This window comes from Anolis sagrei, chromosome 2, assembly GCF_037176765.1.
Source record: "Anolis sagrei isolate rAnoSag1 chromosome 2, rAnoSag1.mat, whole genome shotgun sequence".
NCBI classification, from domain to species: domain Eukaryota; kingdom Metazoa; phylum Chordata; class Lepidosauria; order Squamata; family Dactyloidae; genus Anolis; species Anolis sagrei.
The window spans coordinates 17,269,876-17,290,380 of NC_090022.1; the positions used below are offsets into that span (position 1 = coordinate 17,269,876).

Sequence of the window (20,505 nt, forward strand, 5' to 3'; positions counted from 1 at the left end):
TCTGTGTATATGTGTTTTGTGTGTGTATATATCTGTATATGTGTGTGTATATATTTGTGTATATGTGTATATAGGTGTGTTTGTGTCTATATGTAGTTTTGTGCATACGTTGTAATGTATTTTTGGGGGTTTTTTTTTTTGCTTTTTAAGTCTCTTCTGCTGTGTTTTTCAGTGTTTTTTGAGTGATTGTCACTCGTTGGCCTGATAGGTGTCTTGTGTCCAAATTTGGTGTCAATTCGTCCAGTGGTTTTTGAGTTATGTTAATCCCACAAACAAGCATTACATTTTTATTCATATAGATAACTAATTTTTGTGCAAGCACTGTATTGTCATTTAGCTTTTTTGGGTTTTTAAGGGGTTTTTTTTGGGGGGGGGGGTTATGAATGATGGTCACTCATTGGTTTGTTAGGGGTGTAGTGTCCAAATTTCATATCAGTTCATTCAGTGATTTTTGAGTTATGTTAAGCCCACAAACAAACATTACATTTTCATTTATATAGATTACATGTAATATAAATATATATAATTATAATATTGTATTAATAGTAGTATTATATTGTATTACATTATAATATTATGAATAATATATGTATATACAAATTTTTTATTATATAAACATTTATGTAGAAACTGTGTCTCCAAGGCTTTCCCTTCCTGTTAAAGGCGGAGATTGGCATGATGAGTGAATCATTTACAGGAAATATTTAATCAGTAAATGCAAAGGAATGTGAAAGCAACTGTGTTCTTCGTGCAATAGACATGGCTGATATTTTTGCTGCTCAGGATCCCATGGAGGATCTCTGTGAAGAAGCCACTTGTTCTGTTTGCCTGGATTATTTCAAGGATCCTGTGACCTTGGAATGTGGGCACAACTTCTGCAGAACATGCCTGACCCAGAGCTGGGAGAAGCCGGGCAACTCTGAGGCCTCCTGCCCTCAGTGCAGAGAAATGATTTCACCAAAGAACCTCAGGACAAATCGGCAGCTAGCCAGTCTTGTAGAAAAAGTGAAGATACTCAGCCTTCAAGGACCCAAGAAGGAAAAAGGCAAGGAGGAAGTCTGTGAGAAACACCAGGAGCCCCTCAATCTTTTCTGTCCAGATGATGAAACCTTCATTTGTGTGGTGTGCGACAGATCCAAGGAACATGGAGATCATCAAACAATTCCTCTGAAGATAGCTTTTCAAGACTACAAGGTAAGAAAGTCTTGTGGAATTTGAAGAGGGAAGGAAATATCTTCCTCCAGAATCAAAGTAATTTTCTCTAGTTTTTTTTTTATTTCAATGGTTTTCTTTGTGTTGTATAAACCGGTCACAGTGAAAGGAAGAAACAAATATTCGAGCAAATAGTCAGCATATGTAGGGAGAAATCCAGAAAAGCCGAAATAAAGTGTGAGGTCAAGTTTGCTATAGAGATTACAAATAATCAGAGGCGGCCCTAGGTAATTTTCAACGGTAAGCAAACAGTGTTTTGGCACATGCTCCCTCCCTCCCCCCCAACCAATCACTGATATATATTTTCTGTTTGTAGTGGGAGTTCTGTGTGCCATATTTGGTTCAATTCCATCATTGGTGGAGTTCAGAATGCTCTTTGATTGTAGGTGAACTATACATCCCAGTAACTACAACCCACATATGTCAAGGTCTATTTTCCCCCAAGAGCACTTCAAGAGTGCCCCTGGGCAAAACCAACTATACTGCAAATGCTTACTTTGCGTAATGGGTTGAGCCGCCCCTGCAAATAATAAAGGTTTTTTTTTTAAGTTATCTTTACAATAAAAGAAGAAAGAAATGGCAGGGCCACTGCATACAGCTAATGGAGAAATGCTAATGGTGACACTCTCTGCCCCAGAGTGTGGTGGAGGCTCCTTCTTTGGAGGCTTTTAAAAACAGAAGGCTGGATGGCCATCTGTCGGGGGTGATTTGGATGCAATTTTTCTGTTTCTTGGCAGGGGGTTGGGCTGGATGGCCCATGAGGTCCCTTTCAACTCTATGATGCTCTGACACAGAAAAGGCAAAACTACTCAACACCTTCTTTGCATTAGTTTTCCCCAGAGGGTTAACAGTACTCAATCTGGGGACAATGGGGTAGCGGGCAATACAGCACAGAATAGGTAAAGAGAAAATAAAGGAATATCTCGCTAATCTAAATGAATTTAAGGCCCCTTCCACACAGCTGAATAAAATCCCAACCTCTGAGGATGCTTGCCATAGATGCAGGTGAAACGTCAGGTGAGAATGCTTCTAGAACATGGCCATATAGCCCGAAAAACCTACAACAACCCAGTGATTCCAGCCATGAAAGCCTTTGAAATACAAAATCCCACATTATCTACTTTGAACCGGAATATGTGGCAGTGTGGATTCAGATAACCCAGTTCAAAGCAGATATTGTGAGATTTTCTGCCTTGATATCCTGGGTTATATGACTGCGTGGAAGGGCCCCAAGTCTCCAAGGCCAGATAAATTACATCCAAAGATATTAAAAGAAGTGGCAGGAGTAATTTTTGATCTATTTTGGAATTCTACAAGAACAGGACAAGTACCAGCAGACAGAAGGAGTGATGTTGTCCTCATCTTCAAAAATGTGTTTCACAACAACAACAACAACAGATTCTGGCCTATCTCCCCAGGGGGACTCAGGTCGGATTCCAACAAACAAAAAAGGCAAACATTCAATGTCTCAAGAACAGCAAGTACAAATTTAATAACCCAATATAGTCCCACATAAGAAAACAGCTTAAACACAACATCTATAAATTAAATAAAAATGTAACCTATCAAAATTATAACTAACATAAAAAGTGAACATGAAACATTCAAATTAATTTACAAAAGCCAATGAAGGTTTACAAAGATGTGTGTGTTGCTTGTATGGCCAGTGTTGTTAAATAGGCTAAAATGGGCTCACAAGGCCTGAATCCATTTGTAGTTTCCAGTCAGAGGTCTGATAGTAGTCTCTCTTCATCTAATCCTCCTCCTCTCCAATACGCTAATGAGCAAAAATAAGTTTTTAGGTTTTTTTTAAGCAGAGAAGAGAGGGTCCAGCTTTATTTCTTTAGGGAGGGAGTTCCAGAGGTGGGGGGCAATCACGGAGAAGGCCCTCTCCCTTGTTCCCACCAGCCGTGCTTGAGATGTGGGTGGGACTGAGAGTAGGGCCACCTCCGCTGATAGCAGTGTCCAAGTCGGTTTGTAGGAGGAGATGCAGTTAGTCAAATAGCCTGGACTCAAGCTGTTTAGGTCTTTAAACGTAATGACCACTACTTTGTTTTTAACTTGGAAGCAGACCAGCAGCCAGTGGAGTTGTTGCACCATAGCAACGGATCTCTCCCTGTACAGGGCTCCAGTTAGTAACCTGGCTGCCGATCTCTAAACCAGTTAAAGCTTCCAAACTATCTTCAAAGGCAGCTCCACATAGAGCGCATTGCAGTAGTCTAGGCGGGATGTGACTAAGGCATGGACTACCATGGCCAGATCTGACGTCTCAAGGTATGTGTGCAGCTGTCGCACAAGATTTAATTGTGCAAAGATGCTTCTGGCCACCGCCAACACCTGGGTTTCTAGGGTCAGCGCTGAGTTCAGGATCACACCCAGACTGCAGACCTGTGGCTTCAGGGGGAGTGTGACCCCACCCAACACAGGCTGTAATACCAGTGGTTCTCAACCAGTGCTTCCCAAACCACAGTGGTTCTCAACCTGTGGATCTCCAGATGTTTTGGCTTTCAACTCCCAGAAGTCTTAACATCTGGTAAACTGGCTGGGATTTCTGGGAGTTGTAGGTCAAAACACCTGGGGACCCACAGGCTGAGAACCACTGAACTAGTGGGAGTTCAATGGGGCTCAGTCTTGGGCCAGTGCTATTTAGCACCTTTATATATGAAGGATGACAGAATAGAAGGCATGTTTATCAAATTTGCAGATGATACCCCAGATGACAGAGTCAGAATCCAAAACTGAGAAAACAAATTTCAACATAGAGAAATGTACAACATTACACTTGATGTGTGTGTGTGTGTGTGTGTGTGTGTGTGTGTGTGTGAAATGTGGCTGTTACTTCCAGTCAAAAGTGAATGTTTGTTTTTCTGCAGGTTTTAATGAGACTTCGTCAGGATGATCTGGTGAAGGAGAGAGAAAGGATTCTGGTATATAAAGCAGAGACAGAAAAGGAAACCCAAGACCTGCTTGTAAGTGTAGGAGTAAATGTGATCACGGAAGGAACACAATATAAAACAGTATGTAAAAAAGTGTTATAAAATGCAGCTTCATCTCACAGGATGTTGTAATATAAATCTTTGGATGGCATGAAGACTGATAATAAATCCCACTCTGTGAACTTGAGTGAGTTGCCAATTCTTAGCCTCAGAGGAAGGCAAAGGCTGCTCACCCTCTGAATACATCTTTCCAAGAAACTCCCATGATATGAGGGTTGAATGAAAAGTAATGCCTTCACCTTCGTTACTTGGGTTTGGATGGGAATATTTTAATAAATCAAATGGAGAAATTATCCTTAGAACGTGCTCTTTAACTACCACTATTCTCTTTTCCACATAATCACCAGACAATTGGATACATTTGTACCAACGATGAACAAGTTATCTGAAGCTGTCATGGAAGAAGTCGACACTCTGTTTCCGCAACTAGTGTCAGCATCCTGGGTACCCATTGTGCACAGATCTTCCGATAGCCAAGCAAAGCAAAAATGTCACCCACACGTTATTGTGAAATAACGTGCTTGATTATGCTTGAAATTTTTCTCTGAGTGATACGGCGATTATCTTGAATCAATCTGTCAACCTTTTGCTTGCGAAACTTAGTGGTTGCTGTCACAGGATGTCCAACTCTTTGTCATGCAAGTCAGATGTTCCCATCTCAACATCTTTAAACTTACTTGCCTGACGACGCACAGTACTCACATCAACACCATTACCACAAACAGCTTGCATTCTCTGATGAATCTTCTTTGGGGTGACACCTTCTGCAGTCAAGAATTTAATGACTGTACATTGCTTAAGTCACATTGATCGATTACCTGTGCAGGGTTCCATACTTCGCACTTTAACAACACAACCGTTCAACGCTAAGGCTTCACACCAAAATGGAATTGTAGAGAAGAGTCTACTGAACAAGCCAGTACCTGCCTCATACCAGTACTGCCATCTGTTGAGAAACTACGAAGGTGGCAGCATTACTTTTCATTCAACTCTCGTAGATTCATCTTAAAGTCACCAGAAGAGGGAACTGACCTGAAGGCACACAACAACAATAAGAAGAGGGAGTTTTACCTGATAGTTTGTCATGAAGCCTCTGTTGAAATTCCTCCTTCTACACCACCATTGACGTGCCACAAGTCCTATTTTTCACATTAGCAACTGTATCTTAATGTAACACTCACTTACTTGCCTTTCCATTTTCTCTGTGCAGAAGCAGACAAAAGCAAAAATGGAAAAAACCATAGGAGAAATCACAGAAATACGGCAGTTTCTGGAAGAACAGGAGAAAAATGTCCAGGCCCAGATGGAGGAGCTGGAGAAGCAGATTGCAAAGAAAAGAGATGAACACTTGGTCTTCCTTTCCCAGGAACTTTCCTCTCTGGAAAGTCTCACCCAGGAGATAAAACAGAAATGTCAGCAGCCACCAGCAGAACTGCTGCAGGTAAGACTGGGCAGAAGAAACTAGCTGGCGGACCAAAGGAAAGCTAGATACAAAACTAATGTTTTGGAAGATCCATTACAAAATATCTGCTCTTTAGTTATTATAGAATCAACTGGGCATTGTTTTGGTTAAGCACAACTGCCTTCATTTTGAATCTGCTTTGATGTTGTTATAGAGGATGCCCTGGGCCCATTTATACACCACAAATATAGCAATATAATTCCTTTTAACAGCCATGGCAGTAGTTCCAATTTGGCCTGGAGGATTGTGAATTCTCAGCCAGAGAAATGTTAGGTGTCACCAGTAGAACTGCTGCAGGTAATACTGGGCAAAAGAAACTAGTTTCTGGCCAAGGGAAAACTATGTACATAATATTTTGGAGGTACATTTTCTAGCATGAACAAGATCCATTACAAAAATCTGCTCTTGGGTAACTATGGAATCAACTCACCATTGTTTTGGTCAAGCACAGCTGCCTGCATTTTGAATCTGCTCTCATGTTTACACTATACAAATACAGGATTATATTTCATTTTAACTCCCATAGCAACATCCTATCGAATCCTGCTTTTCCAGTTTAGCATGGGGAATGTAGAATTCTCAACCAGAACACTCTAGTGCCTTATCAGACTCCACATCCTACGATCCCATAGCAATTAATGTGGAATAACTATTAGATTCCTCTAGTTTGATGAGTGCTCCCAAAGTTTTCCATTATCCATAAATAGGATCTTCCAAAACACACTGGTTGTATGCATGAGCTCTAAACCATCTCAGAAATGTTCAGGATTTTGATTCATTTGTATTTGCATGTATGTACATAAAGGAGATGCTTTGGAGATGAGACCCACAAGAAAGCCTGAAATCAGTTACTATTTAATATATATCTTACACACATTGTCTGAAGACCATTTCTTATAATGTTTTTTCGAGGGCTTTAATGGCTGAAATCACTGGGTTGCTGTGAGTTTTTGAGCTTCCAGTAGCAGTAGCATTCTCTCCTGACATTTTGCATGCCTCTGTGGCTGGCATCTTCAGGGGAACATGGCCATACAGCCTGCAGAGCTCACAGCAACCCACTGTTATAATGGCATGAGTCAATCAAAGTTTGTTTACAGTGCAAGACAAAGTTGGCAGAGCCAACCTTAAGAAATGGGGCCACAAAGTGGAGTCCATGACATGTGAGTGTGGAGAAGAGCAAACCACAGATCACCTTTTGCAATGCAATCTGAGCCCTTCCATATGCACAATGGAGGGCCTTCTTATGGCAACACCAGAGACACTCTAAGCGGCCAGCTACTGATCAAAGGACATTTAATAGAATGCTAAGTTTGCAAACTTTGTGGGTTTTTTTGTTGTTGTTTTCTTTGTTTTTAAATACAATACAACTGCTTGGTTCGCTCCTGATACGATAAATAAAAATGTTTACACTGAGCCATCAGAAAGCAAAAGTATCACTATCTCAACTATCTAAGTGGTCCATTTCAGACACTGAACTTTTTTTTCTAATTCCAGTTAAAGGATGCTCTATCTTTATATGGGAAGTGACTGGGGAGATTTGCAGGGATGCCCTTTATTTGAGGGTTAAAATAGATTGAACAAGATGCCAGAAGAAGAAAGGAAAGGAAAGGAAAACAATCCTGTATTTTGGAGTATGGGCTGTTCATAAAGACAGAAATATGTACATAGTATAACTTACGAATGTGGACAGTATTTTTATTTGACAGAGAATTCGTGTCCTGAATTTTGACTATTCCTTTTTGCTCTTTTGAAACACTCAGGAAGGAGAATGAGGGGACTTGGTGGAAAAGAATTCAAATCTGTAGGCAGGAAGATGCGATGTCAGACAAGTCAAAAGGAGAACACTGCAGGGAACTCTAACTGTTCCTTTCCCCTCTGTTACCCTTAGGGCAGTGGTTCTCAACCTAAGGTCCCCAGATGTTTTTGGCCTTCAACTCCCAGAAATCCTAACAGCTGCTAAACTGGCTGGGATTTCTGGGAGTTGTAGGCCAAAAAACCTAGGTTGAGAACCACTGCCTTAAGGGCACATAGTCTTTGCATAAGAATAGTCACACTATTCCCAATTTTGAAGTTGCAGAAGTGTTCGTTGGGAGGGACAGGCTCAGCAATGACATTCCTCTTCTTTTGTTCTTCTCCCCTCTAGGATGTGAGGAACCTCTTGCAGAGGTAAGTGGATCCCAGTCCTTTCCATTCGATGTAACAGGTGGACACTGTGATCCTCCAATGCTTTGTGGAAGAATACGAAGGGCTCTAACAGGTCACAGATACAAATATTACCTTTCTTTTGATCGTATGACACTTGTTTCATTGCTAGTGTCACTGCCATAGCAAGATCCCTACTCATTGTTTCATTGTATTTGTTTACTCAGAAATATTTATCCTAAAATAGAAAGCTTTTTCTATATCTTTTTTTTAAAAAAGTAATTTCCAGCTGATGATTTACCAGCTGTGCTATACCTGACCCAGTTACAAACAGTCCCCAAGTTACAAACAAGATAGGTTCTCTTGGTTTGTTCTTAAGTTGAATTGTATGTAAGTCGAAACAGGTCTGCTTGAACTGGCTGAACTTTTAAATGAATGTTTTATAACTGATTTTAACTGTTGTTTTCACTGTAACTGTTTATTTTATAATTTACTAGCGGTCCCCTGCCACTCGTTGCTGTGGCCCAGTCTGGTGATCTGGAAAATAAAGTAATGAGAAAGTGTTGGTTTTTAATGTATGTAATGTCTTTATGCTTGTGGGTAAACAGTATTTCTTGCTGTTTCTTTGCCAGTGTTGATGTGGAGATTATCTGGTTTGCCTACTCTGGAACATGCAACATATCATTGTCCTTCTTTATAGGTCCCTTTCAAATCTTTGATACTGCATCTGTCATATACATATATGTCTGTGTGTGAATGGATGGATGACCCTTTGTCAGGAGGGCTTTGATTATATTTTCTTGCCCTGGTGAAGGGAGTTGGACTGGCCTTAAGGCAGCATTTCTCAACCTGGGGTTTGTGATCCCTGGGGGGGGGGGGGGGGGGGGGGGCTGAGGGAGTGTCAGAAGACCAAAGACCACCAGAAAACACAATATTTTATGTTGGTCATGAGCGTTCTGTGTGAGAGGTTTTCCCCAACTCTGTCGTTGGTGGGGTTCAGAATGCTCCTTGATTGTAGGTGAATGATATATCCCAGTAACTACAACTCCAAAATGTCAAGGTCTATTTCCCCCAAACTCCATCTGTGTTTATATTTGGGCATATTGAGTATTTGTGCCAAGTTTGGTCCAGATCCATCATTGTTTGAGTCCACAGTACTCTAGATGTAGGTGAACTACAACTCCAAAACTTAAGGTCAATTCCCACAAAAACCTTCTAATGTTTTCTGTTGGTCAAGGGAGTCCTGTGTGCCAAGTTTGGTTCAATTCAATCGTTGGTGGAGTTCAGAATGCTCTTTGATTATAGGTGAACTATAAATCCCAGCCACTACAACTCCCAAATGACAAAATCATAATTTTCTGAGTGATGGTCACTCCTTGTGCTGTGAGATGTTTTGTTGCCAAATTTGGCATGATTTTGTTCATTGGTTATTTTGTTTTTAAGGTACTCATTACGCACAGAGCATTTTTATATATATAGATGGGTTGGCATGTAATGGTTACCTGTTGTGAAGTCGCCCCGAGGCCCCCTCTGAGGGTGAGAAGAATGGGGTACAAATTCATGAAATAAATAAATAAATAAATGTAAAAAGTGTAACTCCAGCCACCCACACACTCACGCGCGCTTTGGATAGCATAAGGAAGGGTTTACACCCCTGTTTTTCTGTATGTGCCTCTGCTCAGAAGATGATTTCACTTCACTTTCTGTCCCTGTGATAAGTTAATTTTGAAATAAAAATGGCTTGTTTTGTAAACTAAGATTAGTGATAAAACTTCAGTGGAGATACCTTTCCCCATGATAACTCTTCCAGGAGATTTCCTTTCTGTGGGATAGATTTATCTCACTTCTGGTAGTCTCATCCTCATTTTTAACTGTGAGTTGTTTGCAAGTTGGATGTTCTAACTCGGAGACTGCTTGTATATTTGTATGGTAGTAAGGTTGGCCATCTATGGCACTTGAGAACTAAATGTTGTGGTGTCAGCCCCACACAAGTCAATTGAACCACTGTTACACCCTTGGATGGTTCATGAGGGAGCAAGGGTTACAAGTGTGTCATGTTCTTTATAATATTACTAGCCATCCCCTGCCATACATTGCTGTGTCCCAGTCTGTGTAGATGTGTTTGTGTGTGTGTATATATATATGTGTATATGTGTTTGCGTATATATGCGTGATTTTGCACATGTGTTGTAATGTATTTTTGTGGGGTGTTTTTTTTTTTTGCTTTTTAAGTTTCTTCTGCTGTATTTTTCAGTGTTTTTATGAGTGATGGTCACTCATTGCCCTGATACATGTATTGTGTCCAAATTTGGAGTCAATTTGTCCAGTGGCTTTTGAGTTATGTTAATCCCACAAACGAACATTACATTTTTATTTATATACATTGCTGCTAAATAGAAAACTTAGGGGATTCCTAGGAACAAAACAATGTTTCTTCTTTGTGGTCTCTGTCAATCACACAATTGGGTCTAACTGTACCTGTGCAGGTCCCAATGGAAAGCTTTCCCAAGCTCTAACTTTTGAGTTTGGGCAGTAATCCCTCTCACTTCTCCCCAGGTCATAAAAGGCATCCTGGCTGGCAGCTACCCAGTTCCTTTTTTCCCACCACCGCAGCATCTTTGGAAGCTTTGCTCTCCGTGCATGCCTTTCTGTTCTTGCACCTGAAAGTCCACTATGCACTTTAAGTGCTGCAGTAGCTCCTCTGCAAAGAATCCTGATTGTCACAAAAAGACAGGTCAGTTCTGAATACCCTCCAGCAGGAAGCCACGTCTGTGGCCCATCGCCAAACAGAGATGGCAAAGGACACAACAGACACCACAAGTAAAATGATTGCAATGCCGTTGTGATCAGAAAACAGGCATGGCTTCACTCTTCCAGCCTGTCCGCGTCCATGTTATAGAGGACCTACCCTTTAATTCCTTCAGACTTTTTAATGTGGTCACAGATGACAAGCTGAAATGTAATCGAGATTACAAGCTTCTCCGTGCTTAAGCGGTGTGGTATGCCCACAACCTTTTTCCAACATCAAAGGCTTTGCTGGCAACCATGCCCGCTACAAGAGATGCAACCCTCCAATACACTGACAATATCAAAGGGCATCCCCGCTCTAGTGCCGAAAACTACTTGCCCTAACTGTTCAGCTGTGGGAATGGTGCATCTCGCACGGCATCCACCTAACAGCTGTCCATCACCCCAGGAAGAAGAATGACCTTGCAGACCACCCCAGCGGGTCCTACTTGATCTGCTGCAAGTGGAGACTTGATGCTCAAGAGCTTCACAAGGTGTTTGACCACTGATGTTGGCTGGAGATAGATCACTTTGCCTCTCCCCTCCAACACACACCTCAGTTTTTTTGCTGCCAGAGCAAAACCAGGTAATTCGACAGACTGCCTTGGGGACATGTTCCTCCTCAGGTGGACAGGGACCTTTTACATCTTCCTGCCTCTTCCACTGATTCCGAGGGTCATTGAGCAGATTACACTCCACCAAACCAACTGCATTCTCATGACACCAGCCTGGCCTAGACAAATCTGGTACACTACCTTAATGCACTTCTCAAGAGGCCTTCAACACAGCTTCCCATTGATTCTACACCTTCTCTTGATGTAGGATGTCAGATTCTACACCCCAACATCCCCTCCCTACACTTCATGGCCTGGAGGATCCAGCTCAAGCTGACTTCTCAGAAGATCTCTGCACCATCGTTCGGGCAGCACGCAAACCTTCCACAACAAAATCCTACACCTGCAAGCTTACTTGCTTCTCCTCCTTCCTATCCTCCAGAGGGGCTTCTGTCACCATGGCCTTGGTACCAGATGTCCTCTATTTCCTCTTTACCCTTTTGAACAAGGGCCTTGTAATATCTTCATGAAGTCTTCTGTTGGGTTATTTTTAGGACTTTATCATATATATGGAGATTCATCTCCTTGTTCCTTTGGGTTTCTTTTCAATAATTTTGAAGATTTTTTTGCACTGACTTAGTGTCAGTTTGACATATTTGCTGCCATCCTTCGCCTAAGCTTGGCAGTCACCAATGGTGTGATTCACAGAGACCACAAAGAAGAAGGACAGATTGCTTACCTGTAACTTTGTTTCTTCAAGTGGTTCTCTGTGAATTCACACAACCCCGCCCGTTCCAACCCTCTTCTATGCAAACCTGTCCTTTTCTATCTGCTTTGCAGCTTAGGAACTAGAGAGCTACTGGCACCCTGCCTTTTATGCCCTGGGGAGATGTGGGTAGGGTTACCACCAAAACTCAAAAATTAGAGCTTGGGAAAGCTTTCTGTTGGAACCTGCCCAGGCACAGTTAGACTCAATTCTGTGAATTCACAGAGGGGCACTCGAAGAAACACAATTGCAGGTCACCAACCTGTCCTTCTTTTAAGTTTTCCATCAGGGGCATCTTCTTTCTCAAACATGCATTACATTGGTAACAATTTGGAAAAAGAAAAGAAATGGAAATATATGGTCTTTTTGTTTTTGTTTGTTTTTTGTTCCTCACTGGTTGACTTTGTGGTTTTAAGAGGCAAACAGAGAAATCATCTCTTCAGTGTGTTCTCCTGAATTTTTGGAGTTTGCTTCCTACCTTAAGTTCCTTATTTGCCCCTCTCAAGGATTCTGGATCCTGGGCTGGATTTGTGGTGGGTTAACTTTGTTTTTCTCCACCAGGTGTGAGGAGAAGCAAACATCCAAAAAGCCAGTGGCTTTCCCTCCAGAGCTGAAATGGAAGATCTGGGAGTTTTGTGATCTCAATTTGGGTCTAGTTGCTGACATGAAGCAATTCCGAGGTAAAGAGATGTGTCCACAAGGAGTTATGCTAGTCTCTGCATTGGCTCAAGAGGGAATATGGAAAACTCTGGTTTTTGTTCTATTCTCATCACATCTTGGGGCAGAAGCAGTGGGGTTTCTTTCTCCAGTCCCAGGCACTATTTTTCTTTGCTAGAAGGACCCAGTTTTGTTCTTCACAATGGCAGTCAGTGTGTGCGTGCACAAACATGAACATGCACAGAGGGATATCACAACTGATTTATATGCATTTACAAGTATACCTCAGTGAAAGAAATCGATTTGTTTCTGAGTGTTATGTCTTTTAATAGTAAATTTGGTACCAGTGGCAGAAACAATGTGGAAAAAAATAGGGATGAGTCCCAACACCACATGGGGGAAAAAGAAGAGAAGGGTATCATGTTATAGCAGACTGTTAAATCCAAATTAACAATATGCACATGTGAAAAGAAACACATAGGTTAAGTAATCTTTCCATTAGTGCATGATGATATTTTGAGCCATCTAGAAGCCCTTTCAAGGCCTCTGGCAAAGTGGATCCAGGAATTCCTGTTTTCTTTCCTCATTTCTTATGATTTCCACTTTGGTAAAGGAGATTGGTCATGTAGAGATTCCCTGGTCTTCTCTCTCTCCCTCTCCCTATGTTTTACTGTTCAGGCATGATGCCTGGAAAATGATTGCACAACTTAATTGTAAGACATATAACAGAACATATTACTGTGGAGGAATCATGGCATAAGCAAAGTGCAGCCCTGCCTCCTTAAGCTTGTACCATTCTTCCAGTATTACAAACTAGTATTTGTTTCAGTTTTTTAAAAAAACATTTATTTGAGATGTCAACTGTGAATTGATGATGTGGTGCCTAGTCTTATATCTGCTTTGTTTTGTTTTATTTGCTTTCCCAGATGCTCTGTTACCTCGGCTAGAGCTTCAGAAAGGTAAATTTCCAACAGTGGACAGAAGTCATGGTGCCATTTGTCTGGTGACCTTTCACCCAATCAATGTTATTCTTCTTGTGGGTTTTTTCGGGCTATATGGCCATGTTCTAGAGGCATTTCTCCTGACGTTTCGCCTGCATCTATGGCAAGCATCCTCAGAGGTAGTGAGGTCTGTTGGAACTGGGAAAAAAGGGGTTTTTTTCCCCAGTTCCAACAGACCTCACTACCCCTTTTTCCCCAGTTCCAACAGACCTCACTACCTCTGAGGATGCTTGCCATAGATGCAGGCGAAACGTCAGGAGAAATGCCTCTAGAACATGGCCATATAGCCCGAAAAAACCCACAAGAACTGAGTGATTCCGGCCATGAAAGCCTTCGACAATACAATGTTATTCTTCCCTCCATGTCCACTCTTCCTATTCCTTTGGGAGGCTATTGGTTGTAATTTCAAGGATCAGCATTAGAGATTTTTATCATTTTTAAAAATGTGTTTTGCTGAGGGAATTGCATGTTTTGAAGGGCAAAATATCTCCTCTGAGTTTTTAAAAAATATTTTACAGCTACAATGTTACCGTGTAAGAACCATGGTGCTTATGCAATGAAATACCTCTGAAAACAATTATTTAAAAAAGTGAATGGAGGATAATGGAATGATACTCACTGAGTAGCAGTCCTGGGAAAAAAGTGGGGGGAAACCCTTCTTTTGATCCCGCCTCTGTCGCAAACACACTTGGCGGGGACGAGAGACAGGGCCTTCTCAGCGTTGGCCCCCCGACAGTGGAACTCACTCCTCAGCGAAATTAGGTCAACTGCTTCTTTCCTGTCCTTCAGGAAAAAAGTTGAAAACTTGGTTATGGGACCAGGCATTTGGATAGTTGATGACAATGCTATGGTAAATGGACTACGGACAGGCTTCAGATTGTAGAACTCAGATTTAGATTCAGCCAACTAATTTAATTTACACTATTTTAAATGGTTTTAATTTATATGAATGGTTTATCTATTTTGTAATTGCTGTTTTATCTTTGTGTATATGAGAGGCATCGAATTGTTGCCAGCTGTAAGCTGCCCTTAGTCCCCCTTTGGGGGTAGAGAAGGGCGGGATACAAATATTTGAAATAAATAAATAAATAAATGAACCAATTCAAGTTAAAGGAGCTAAAATAAGAGCAGTAAATTATTCATTCTAGGAGTATTTTGTTTATATTTTCTTGTAATGTGATTTGATTGACAATTGGAGTGACAGTGTTCATTAATGAACAGATTAATACATCATTCAGAGTATAAAACTGTTGTAACTCAATGCAGCAGCCACGTTGCTGACTGAAGCAGCTTATAAGGAGCATATGTCCACTTTGCTGATACAGCTTCCGCTCCATTTACAGTCAGAATTCAAAGTGCTGGTGACCTTTAGCAACCCATGTTTGCTTGGATCCTTACTACTTGAAAAACTTTATCTCTCTACATAAGCCCTCCCATTCTCTAAGGTCTGCAGGCTTTTTCTCCTCCCACCACCATACCAGGCACAATTGGGGAGGACACAGGAAAGAGCCTTTTTGATGGGTTGTTGTAGGGGGTTTTTTCGGGCTGTATGGCCATGGTCTAGAGGCATTTTCTCCTGACATTCCGCCTGCATCTATGGCAAGCATCCTCAGAGGTAGTGAGGTCTGTTGGAAGTAGGAAAAAGGGTTTATATATCTGTGGAATGACCAGGGTGAGACAAAGGACTCTTATCTGCTGGAGCTAGGTGTGAATGTTTGTTTGTTTGTTGTGTCAGGACAGCCAGTCAAATTATATTACATTTCTAACAGAGAAAAGCAAACAAACAGACAAAATACAAAATTTGTGAGTTTGGTAGTTGATTAAATGTCCTTTGACCAGAATCTGGCCACTTGGAGTGCCTCTGGTGTTGCTGCAAGAAGGTCCTCCATTGTGCATGTGGCAGGGCTCAGGTTGCATTGCAGCAGGTGGTCAGTGGTTTGCTCCTCTCCACACTCGCATGTCGAGGATTCCACTTTGTAGCCCCATTTCTGAAGGTTGGCTCTGCATCTCGTGGTGCCAGAGCGCAGTCTGTTCAGCGCCTTCCAAGTCGCCCAGTCTTCTGTGTGCCCAGGAGGGAGTCTCTCATTTGGTATCAGCCATTGGTTGAGGTTCTGGGTTTGAGCCTGCCACTTTTGGACTCTCGCTTGCTGGGGTGTTCCAGCGAGTGTCTCTGTAGATCTTAGAAAATAGGTGTGAATGTTTCAACTGACCACCTTGATTAGCATACAATGGGCTGACTGTCCCTGGAGCAAACTTTTGTTGAGAAGATTAGATGTCCCTGCCTGCTTCCTCTCTATTATTGTGCTGTTGCAATTTTAGAGGGTTTTTAAAGAGTTTTTTTTTAGAGTTTTTAAATTGTTTTTTTGATGTATCAGGTTTTAGGACTCCCTTCTTCAGGAGGTTGGTTTGGATCCCTCCCTACTGTCTTTCTGCCACCAGTATTTTTTTTTTAATTTAAGGAGGCCTTTGGTTTTTAGTGTGTTGCAATGAATGGAGCTTTGAATAGTGCAGTGGGGAGGTTATACATCTTTAGGTTGTTGTGAGTTTTTTGGGGCTGTATGGCCATGTTCTAGCAGCATTCCCTCCTAACATTTTGCACTTTGAAATTAATTTTAATTTGAAATTCATTTTCTGAATCTCAAACTCAGTATTCCAGCACAAAGCCAAGCCCAAAAGATATTGGATATTAAAAACAATCCATCCTGTTCCAGATTAGTATTACCTGTAGTCCAAGAAACCATTGAGAATTTGCTACGCCACAAAGATATTGAATATTAAAAATAATCCATCCTTTTTGAGATTACCTGTAGTCCAGGAAACCATTGAAAAGTTTTGCTAAATCACAAAGGTTTTGGATATTAAAAATAGTCAGTCATATTCCAGATTACTTGTAGTCCAAGAAATCATTGAAAAGTCTTGCTAAACCACAAAAATTTGGATATTAAAAATAATCCAGCCTATTCCAGATTGCATGTAGTCCAACAAAGCATTGAACGTTTCCTAAGACACAAAGATATTAAATATTAAAAATAATCAATCATATTCCAGATTACCTGTAGTCCAACAAAGCATTGAAAAGTTAATAATTTATTACTTAATTTAGAGGCTGCATGACATGGCTATCTGTCAGTAGAGTTTTGATGGTGCCTTCCTGGAAAAAGGGAGTTGGACTAATGGCCCTTGGGGGTCCCCTCCAACTCTAGGATTGTATGACAATGTAGAATTGGTTAATATTGGTTTCTTCTATTGGTTAATATGGGAGACATTTCATGTTGTGGCTTTAAAAAAAATGTTTTTGTCAAAAATTTAAATTAATTTCCATGAATCAGTAGATGCATGAATATTTCTAAAAGTTGGGAGGAATGACCCCCCCTGCTACCTAGTATCATTGCATGGAAAATTCAAGGAGCTCCTGTATTTTTTAAAAAAATGTTTATAAAAACTTTGAAAAATTGCTAAAAAATCAGTGGATAAGCAAAACATTTTGAAATTTGGTGGGCTAAGAGTGGGAAATTGTTTTTCCACTTTAGCAAGTTTCATCGTGATAGCTCTAAAAATGAGGGAGAGAGAAGCCCCTGAATTTCCCCACTGACAGTAATGATTTTCCTTAACGTGCATATGCAATTACTATTAACGAAATAATAACAAACATTTTATTAATCTCGTCAAAAAAAATCAGTAATGAAACTTTAGAAATACTTTAGAAATGAAGAGCCAGCGCTCTCTCATTTTGTAAGTACTTTTGAACCATTGTTTTAATGGATTGCACATGTCTAGCGAACTGGTAGTTGTGCTTGTGGATTTCAATGGCTTCTCTGTGTAGTCTGACATAGTTGTTGGAGTGGTCCACCCAAATTATTAATTGTAAAAGAATGCTAACTTTTTTTCTGAGAAAGATCTGTAGTATTCTGTTTTCTAGACCAGTGGTTCCCAACCTTTTTTTGACCAGGGACGACTTTGACCAGGGACCACTCTCCAACGTTAGTACCAAAAAGGTTACAAATCACTTTTTGGTCAACTTTAGATTTGGTTTGGTTATTTGGGGTGCTGATTCAGAAAACTGCATTGGATTGACCACATCTGCTCTAGTTTCTGATATAGAACATATGTCATCCAGTAGACATCATCTACTTGCCACAGAAAACCATATTTAATAATCTAGAGCTGATGTGGTCTTTCCAATGCAATTTTCTGAATCAGCACCCCTAATAACCCCAGGAACAGGCCTGAAAACGAAGACACAGTGTTCCCTTGCTACTTCATGGTTCGCTATCCACAGATTCGCTGTTTTGTGGTTTTTTAAAAAAAAGAATTTAAAATATACAAGTAGCGAGGGAACACTGTTGTTTCTCCAGCGTAGATGCTGCCTTCTCCTCCTCTTCTTCCTCCTCCTTCCCTGACGAGGCCTTCCTCATCCCACATTTCCCTATGGTGCCTCAGAGAAGAGGAGGAGCAGGAGGTGGAGGAGGCCTTCCTGCTGGGCTGCCATGTGTCGCCCCAGGTCCAGGCTTCCGCATCTGGGTTGAGGAAGCTTCCCTGCCATAAAATGCACTGGGCCTGAGCGAGGAGCAGGACGAGGCAGCCATGGTCCTGTTTTGGTGACCCCTCTGCTGCCGCTGCCCCGCATATGGAGGAGCCTGGCCTGGAAGAGGAAGGCCATGAGTGAAGGAGAGAGGGTGTGGAGGTTGGTCAGGGAAAGAAAAGGTGGGAGAGGCATCAAGCTTGAGATTGTAATATATATATATATAGAGAGAGAGAGAGCACCCATACTTTGTGGATTTCCACTTATCGCGGGTGGTCCTGGAACGTAACACCTGCAATAAGTGAGGGAATGCTGTGTCTGCAGTAGTAACAGTGAGACTGAGGGCCATGTTTTAGTTCTTGCAAATAACTGGTGATCCATGGACCACATGTTAGCAGAACTGCCTTTTTTCATCTGCGGCAGGCTAGACGGCTGGCCCCCTAACTGTCCAGGGACGACCTAGCTATGGTGATCCAGGCCACTGTCATCTCAAGACTGGACTACTGTAACGCCCTCTACATTGGCCTTCCTCTGTCAGTGATCCGGAAGCTCAAGTTGGTACAAAATGCAGCTGCTCGGCTTCTTGCGGGAATTCCAATGAGATGCCCTATCACATGATTTTTCCGATCTTCTAAACTTAAAATCTTTCCTGGTTTAGGAACTTTTATAATCACCAGCTTGTTTGGCATTAGGACCAAGTTCCAATTATCCTTATAATGTCCATTAATCTTTTGTCTACAATTTTGTTGTTTTACTGTTGGCAATTTAGGTCCATCCATTCCCTCTACCTTTTCTAGGTTCTTACCATCTTTCTCTCCTGTCATATTGGTCACCAGAGATTCAGTTTGTGTTGTTATATTAAACTTCTGGGGCCCTGGATTTGTCACTATGATTCTATCCACTTTGCCATCATTGGTAGCATTGTGACTCTGCTTTGGGAAACTTTTTTTGCTTCTCTTCCTTTTTGTTACCAAGGTTTTTGAAGAGATGCCACATAACACCAATCTTACTGCAGCTGCATTGGTTACCAATTGAGCACTGGATCACTTTCAAAGTGATGGTACTCACCTTAAAGGCTTTGCATGGTCTGGGGCCAATGTACCTGAGGGACCGCCTCACCCCCTACCAACCCCAGAGATCCCTCCGTTCTGAGGACCAAGATTTGTTGGAAATTCCCAGTGTCAAGACCTTGCATCTAACAGCAACCAGACGCAGAGCCTTTACAGCAGTGGCACCATCCCTCTGGAATACTCTGCCACCTGAAGTCCGTGCCTTGCGGAACCTATCAGCTTTCTGCAGGGCATGTAAGACATATCTGTTTCAACAGGCCTTTGATCTTTGATATTGCTGTTTTTAAATTGTTTTAAATTGTTTTTAAATTGTGTTAGATTTTAGCCTGTTCTTGTATGCCGCTCCGAGCCCCAGGGAAGTGGCGGCATATAAGCTTGAATAATAAATAAATAAATAGATGTTGGCAACCACTGTTCTAGACAAAACCCACACAAGTAGAGTTTGAACCCTCTCATGATGGAGTCTTTATCACAATTATAAGGATGTTTTGTTGTGAGTAGAATGAAGTTGATGCTGTGGTGTGTGAATCCTTTCTGTGTCAGTTATTTTCCCCGCTTCTTCTGCTTCTCTTTGCTTTCTTTCATTTTTTTCTCTCTGTCTCCAACAGCAAATGTCACTGTGGATCCAGACACAGCGAGTACCTCACTCCTCCTGTCTGAGGATCAGAAAAGTTTGACATACACTGACAATCCTGTACTCTTTCGTAACAATCCTGAGAGATTCAGTCCCCGAGCAAATGCCTTGGGACGTGAAGGGTTCACAAGAGGAAGGCATTTCTGGGAAGTTGCTGTGGAAGGGAAGGGAGACTGGGCTGTGGGGGTGGCCAAGAGGTCCGTCAGGAGAAAAGGTCCTGTGTACGTTAGTCCTGGGGAAGGGATCTGGGCTGTGGGCATCTGGGAAGGTAGGTTGCTCTTCCCAGTTGCTCCCAGTTGCTCTCCTAGTACTGATTTCCTGCTGAATGAAAAGACCAAGCGAGTCCGAATCTGTCTGAATTGTGCTTCAAACCAGGTGGCCTTTTACAATGCTGATACGGGGGACCAGGTCTGCCTACTTTCAGACGTCCAATTCTCCGGAGAGGCTGTCCTGCCATTCTTTCGTGCACATAAAAATAGCCAACTCAGAATCTTGGCTTAAAGCTGGAAAGCCTCTTTCACAGGACTTGTTCTCTAAACCTGGATGATAATAAAGTTTATTAAACACACCTTGAAAAGTGTTTTCAAAGTGAACAATGTTTTAAAAATGTTTTACATTTTTTAAAAGAGATAATTTCATTGCTTGTATTCTGCCATGAAAGCTTTTGAGCGAGAACAGGCCTCAAATATTTTAATGAATAAA

The 20,505-nt window shown here is 41.6% G+C and overlaps 1 pseudogene; it reads left to right on the forward strand.

The window, feature by feature from the left end:
• The first annotated feature begins 675 nt into the window (after nucleotides 1–675).
• LOC137096341 (E3 ubiquitin-protein ligase TRIM7-like) lies at nucleotides 676–20,505 on the forward strand (annotated as a pseudogene).